We start from the raw sequence: 7,080 nt of genomic DNA, 5'->3' as shown, positions 1-7,080 counted from the left end.
CTAACTACAGAAGAAGAAAATCCCCTAAAAGAAACTAAAGAAGAAGAAACTAAGTTCTAAAAAAAACGTTGATCGACACTTTAACTCTCCGTCCCTTTTTTTATTTTACTTTTTACGAGGAATACGAGAGTTTTATTCCATAATTAGAGGGTTATAACCCAGAGGTAAAGTTTCATCTATTTATGGGGTTCTCCGTGTAGCTAAACACTAGCAAAAATTGCCCGTGCGTTGTAACGGAAAAAAAAATCAAATGCCCATCCACCACCCACCTCGCGGCACGCGTTTTTGAAATTGACAATTCCATTGTTGTGTGGCGTAAAGTTTTGTACCATATGTATACACGTGGATCTAGGCCGCCACCGGTGCCTCTGCACGACACAAACCTCTATGATACAAAGCAACAACCTGAAAATTCCTGCACAAAGAAACACAGATAAGGTAGTCAGGCAATAAATTTCAGAACATCTTATAATGACATATGTATGTGATTTGGAGGAAGTGTTCTACTCACAATCGCATGTCCTTGCTGGTTACATCATTATTGTCGAGGGCGCGCGGATGATCGAATCTTCCCTCCACGACAGACTCACCACCACCGCTTGCCTGCGGAAGTTGTGGCATCTTCCTTTCATGGTCGTACTCGATAGTACTTCCTACGTTCCTAAATATTTGTCTTTTTGGAGATTCAAATAAACTACCACATACGGATGTATATAGACATATTTTAGAATATAGATTCGTTCATTTTGCTTCGTATGTAGTCACTTGTTGAAATCTTTAGAAAGACAAATATTTAGGAACGGAGGGAGTAGCTTTTTATGGTAGCGATATTGGACTAATATACATGTAACCGACAAACCGGAGCAGCACCGATAACAAAAACAACTTTGACATTCTTACTACATCAGAAAGTTAAATATTTACTGCTATAGGATTTTCTAGTACATCCCAGAACATTGGTGTGTGAGCCTTAATTACATGCAAGAAGACTTTCAGGTCAGTTATAAAAACTACACAGTCAAAAGAGAATAAAAAATTGAACTGAATTTCATCACCTGAAAGCTAGCAGCACGTTTACATCATAGCAAGCCTGAACTTTACTGTTGATGGATCCCCTTTATTCTGCTCCGAATTGTAAATGAATTGCTCACTCTACTTTGATTTGATCCTAGACGAATCTACTAAATATTGGACGAAACCAGGCAAGAAGGGACCTCTTCTTTTTCTTATTACTCTCTATCTCTCTCAGTGAGTAACAAAAATAGGTCAAAAAAAATCTGGGCATTCACTAATTTGTAGAGTAATCAAGATCATCTACATAGGTTGGTGATCAGCACAGAGATTACAGGAAAATGAATACATACTTCGATGGCATTGAGGGAAACGATTGACACAGGCTTGCTCCTTTCCCCTTGGTTGGATGACCCTGCGGTGTCTGCTGGATTCACCATGGACGTAGAACCCTAGCTTCACAAAAATCAGCTCTTCCCGGGATCAGATCATAACCTGCCTCCACGGCTCCACCGCATCAAAGGCTGCAGCGCAGGTCCGAGGCCACCTTGGCCAAGGCTGGTGCTGCACGCCACCTGCTGCCTTCCTGCTGACGGGCCGCTGTTGCCTCTACCTGTTTCCCTTCCTCTTGCGCACGCATGTGAAGGACCCGCCCCGCGTGGCTGCTCTACCAGCACGCTCACAACTCGAGCTTGCCCGACCATGGCAAGGGCGATAACCGCCGCCCGACCCTGCCGGACGCCATCACCGGAGTAACCACACACTACAAGAAATATGTCAACTTGTGACCACCACTATTGATCACTGAAAGGTCATAAATTTCCATTTGCGACCTTTTTGTGACCAAAAACAGAAGGTCAAAAGCTGGCCGTCATAAACTGACTATAGCGACTTCTCTGTGAGAAGGTCGTGGACGTTTACGACCAAAATATTCCTAGTGTGGCGTTTTGGTCACTAGCAACCTCCCCAGGCCACGTAGGCATCCAGCGTGGCAAGCTGATGTGGCACAAGATTCAGCCCGGTCCAATTCGATTTTCTACATGGGCCGAGCCCAACAATTCAGCTTATTTGTGTTTTTTTTTCATATTAATTTTGGCTAGGTAGATGGGCCAAGCCCAACAATTAAGCCTTCTCATTTTGGGGCCGTGGCCTTTTCTGCTAGAAAGTTTTAGTTTTTTTTTCAAATGGGTCCCAGATGTCATGTTCAGGTATGTGGGTCCCAGCTAGCAAGTTCATATTCTTCATATTTCAATTTAACAGTAAATAAATAACCAGTATTTAAATTGGCACAAACAAAAAAACACATAATACTCCAAATATTATCAGCCAGATTCAGTACAGAGCTCCTATTGTACAAATAACATATACTTTACAAGCTCTACACGTGATACTCCAAACATTCTCCAGAAGCTCCTCCGATAACAATCACAAACAGAACGGTGGTAGGCCCTGTTCCTACTCCTATCAGGACTGGGCCAACAGAACGGTGATAGGCCCTGTTCCAACAGCGCGCATGCTTCTCCTCCACGCGCCCAGGTCAGGTCCAGCAGTAGCAGCGATCCAGGGGCGTTTCCAGCAGCATCGAGGCGGCTGTGGGCGCATCCTGCGGGAATCAACAGCAGGTCCTTCTTCTCCTGAAACAGCATCAACAACAGGTCAACAACAGCATCAACAACCGGTCAATAACAACATTAACAGCAGGTCAACAACAACATCATAAACTACAGCAGTTTGACGGTAGCATCAGTTTGACAGAGGCAACAACAGAGAACAACCTTCCATGGTGTCATGTACTAAACCTACAACATTCTGATTATCCCATTGGAAACAAAAATTCCAATGGATTAAGCCACGTTTGTACTAAACCTACCATATATTCCCATCTAATTTATTCCAATGGATTATGCAACGTTTGTACTGAATCTAGAACATTCTAATTACCTGCAACAAATCAGTAGAATACATGACATCAAAGGGATGCAAACTAGATAATTTAGTAGTCTTCTACACCACAGAACAATAGGCATTCTAACTTGCAGCAGCAAATCCGTAGCTAGATGACCACCAACAACACAAATTAGCTCGAACACTCGGTCCTCGACACGACGGCCAGCAAGTAATCAACCATGGAACCGAGGCCAAACTCTAGCATCACAGAAAGCAGAGGAGAACAAAGGGGTGGAGGGGCTCACCATGGGGGTGTTGCTGTTGCTCATCCATGGTCGGTCGTCCTACATCCATCCGACTACAGCTGATCATTCATGGCAGGAAACCACATCACATCTCAGTCAAGGGAATGGAGGGTAAGGGAAGAAGAAGAAGAAACTGAAGGTAAGAAGACCTTGGTGGCGTCGGAGCAGTGGTGGAGGGGCATCCTTCATGGCATCGGGGCGGGAGGATGAAGACGGCGTCGTCCATGGCGTGGGGGCAGGGGGATGAAGACGGTGTCCTCCATGGTCCACCACAGGGAACATCTCGTTCAGGTCCTTGGCCCGCAACGCCTGCACGCACCAGATCAGGTCACGACACAGTGTCGAAGCAGAGATCGATGCATCTTCAATTCAAAACTGGATATCAAAGAACAATGTACAGAAGAACTTGTCATTTAGTTCTGCATGATCATCACGGTCTACAATAACAATACAGCATGGCCTTCTGGTTCTGTAGGTAATTGCAGTGCCTTGCAATGCCCCTAAATGCGACAAAGAAGAGCTTGTTATAGTATTTTTATATTCATTCAGGACAGCATCTTTTCTTTTTCTTGCAAAAGGACAGCAGTTAACAAATATAATTACTCCCAAGAGAAGGTTTGAAAAAACCCAACATGTCTAGGAAACAACTGTTCAATAAAGTGCAGCGGTTGGATAAATCTGTCATGAACATCATTTAAGCGAAAAGTGGTCCAACTAGTATGGAACCACATTTTTGTTATCTGTTTATCTACACACATTTTGCTGTCCTTGCATTTTTTCTTCATTTGACTAAATAGGACGGGCTAAATGTTCAGAAAAAATGCAAGTGTATGTGGGCTCTTATTTTGTTTACACTCCATAAACAGAAAGAGGTTACTTGCAATATGTGATGTTGCTGAAATAGTTGACACTCCACACTTTAGAATAAGGTATGCATAGATAACTAGTTAATAGAGAAGAAAAACACTACTAGTAGATGCCATTGTTCGATGCCCCACAAAAGAATTAGTCAAGCTGAACACAATCGCCATAATTGAAGTTTGCCAAAAATAGACGTTTCATCAACTGATTGCTCTTGAATTACTAGTAGATAGTAATAGATAATCTCATCAACTGAGAAAAACTTCAGTGCAAGACAAAGTACATAATATCTAGAGTGTGTAGTTTTAGTCAAGAAAATAAACTCTGTAGATTTGGAAATATTGTGATCTCTAAGTTGTAGTGAATGGTACCTACCAACCTAAATTACTTTTTTCTATCTTTATTCTTTTAGGGAATAAGGTACACCTGCCAAATTATATGTCAGACTGAAATTCACTAATGTGGCAATACCTAATTACTAATTCACATGCATATCTACTGAGTACAGATCATGCCAAGTACCAAAAATGAACTGTGACTCAATTAGTAACTAGCTTACTGCTGCTGCTCCACATATCTTTGACTATGTACAGAGCAAGATGGAGGGTCTAGCTTACTGCTGCTACTCCACCACTAGTGCAGAACCGGGCAATAGCACCGATTCGTAAGGCCCTTTAGTGCCGGTTACATAACCGGCACTAAATTGTGGTCACTAAAGCTCCCCCCCCCCTTAGTACCGGTTCAGCACGAACCGGTGCTAAAGGGCAACCACATGGCACGAGCCAGCTCCGGGGGCCTGGAGCCCTTTAGTATCGGTTGGTAACACCAACCGGTACTATAAGGTTTGGTGGGTTTTTAGTTTTATGATTTCTTTTTCATTTAATTTTGTGTTTCCATTTTAATTCTTTTTTGTTTGCTGGTATTTTACGATACTACACATTGTACACGTTATGCATATTAATAGAATTTCTAGTAGAACCAATCATCGAGTTCAACATGATTGTCATGATATTATAAGCGTTCATATATAAATAACACCACAAAAGCAAATCACTTAAGTTCAAAACGAAGAACACATACATGAAAGGACAAGTACTAATTAAGAGCAGCATGAAGAACTAGCTGAATCACTCCTGCTAGCTACTCATACGATCATCATCCTCATAGTCATCGAACCCAACCCTACATAATTGTTCTTAGCACATGATCATCAGTATCAGGTAGGACCTAAACACCCTTAAGGTAAAATAGCATAAAACAATATAGACCCTGACTCTCCATTATGAAGAATGGCGATCATCCTGTCTCCAATTCTTGCCCTTCGCTGCTTATTGCTTCCAAGAAGCTCCTTACGACTGTTCATATATTTTTTCCATTCTTTGATTGTTATGTCAACACTTCTTTTAGAAACCCGGTATGGACAGTTGATATTCGTAGGACGACATGGTCGTATATTCAAAACATGAAGGCTACCATGCGTATACATCAGATGAGGCACACAATCATTCGGGATTATCTGTTGAAAAACATAGTAATAACTTCGTAGTTAGCAATGATGTACTAGTTTTAGAAGTGTGCAAAAAGATGCACGGATGTTGTAATAATAAAAAATAATCTTACCAGGGTATCTCCATGGTAGTTACCATAGTTCAACACGTGCACTAGTGGCACATATTGACCATAATGTTGAGGAGTTTGATTGTAGATATTGTAATTCTCAAGATCAGTACAAAATCCGCCCAGATGATTTTTCTTCTGATAAGTTAATTCGGAGCCTTCGGTGTAGTACGTTCTGTCTACCATGTTCCGCACATTCTTTGAAGAATGGAAATAAGCTGTCAATGGAGATAAGTTGTCAACTATATATTTTGAAATAAACAATATAAATTACTTAATAACTATGTTTAGCTCACATGAGGGAAGAACTGGAGGTATATCCACAAGGACCCAAATCGAAGGTGTCTCTTGCTCGATTGTAGGATCACCAAGATCCATGGTGACAAGCATACCCTCATCAAGACCATACATCTTGCAAAATGCATCCCAATTTTTGCAACCAAAATGGGTTACACTCTGAGCATTGTACAGCTTTACTTGAAAATCCACACCATGATGGGTACTTAGGATAATTTTTTTGGTTTCGAAATTTTCATGGTCTTCAAAACCCATCCTCTCCAAGACATAGCGTCTTGCAAAGCATGGGATAAGCTAGTCGAATTGGAAAAGATGAAAAATACATGTTAAAATAGTTGAAGTCGTGCTTAATTACGAAAAAAACTATTGTTGTCGTTGCGTACCGTATGAACATCGCAGGTCTCCTCGAGCTTAATGCTGAAGCGCCGATCTTCGTCCAGCTCAATGAACCTGTCGCACATACCTCGGTCGTCGTGGCACCAGTCGCACTCCCCTGGGCGGTTTTCGTCGTCCGATGAGTACGACATTTCCGGCCTACGTTCATAATTCAAATATTAAACTAGATCATTATTATTAATCACGGGTTGACCATCGATGATCGTTGTACGTACGTAGCTCCTCTTTCATTCCCGAATGCATTATTATACCAAATTGTCTAGCACACGGAAATGAAGGAGAACTTATCCAATATGAGCATTCAATAAGCAAAACGAAATCATAAAATAAGCAAAACCTATTAACAATACTATGAACAAAAAAAATCATTAAAATTCTATGAACAAAATTAATTACACAATCTAAATATCACCCCAAAAAATCTATTAACAATAATATCACCAAACATGCATATTCAATAATAATATCACCAAAAAAATCTATTAACAGAAAAAAACTCTATTAACAGAAAAATCTATTAATTCAACTAGTTCAACTAAGCATTTACTAAAAATAAACTAGTTATATTAATTCAACTAGTTCAACTAATTAAGCATTTACTAAAAATAAACTAGTTCTATATATTAATTCAACAAGTTCAACTAAGCATCTTCTAAAAATAAACTAGTTCTATATATTAATTCAACTAGTTCAACTAAGCATTATA

The sequence above is a fragment of the Triticum dicoccoides genome, chromosome 5B, assembly GCF_002162155.2.
Source record: "Triticum dicoccoides isolate Atlit2015 ecotype Zavitan chromosome 5B, WEW_v2.0, whole genome shotgun sequence".
NCBI lineage: Eukaryota > Viridiplantae > Streptophyta > Magnoliopsida > Poales > Poaceae > Triticum > Triticum dicoccoides.
The sequence above is the reverse complement of the archived record's forward strand: the minus strand, read 5'-3'. Positions refer to the sequence as shown.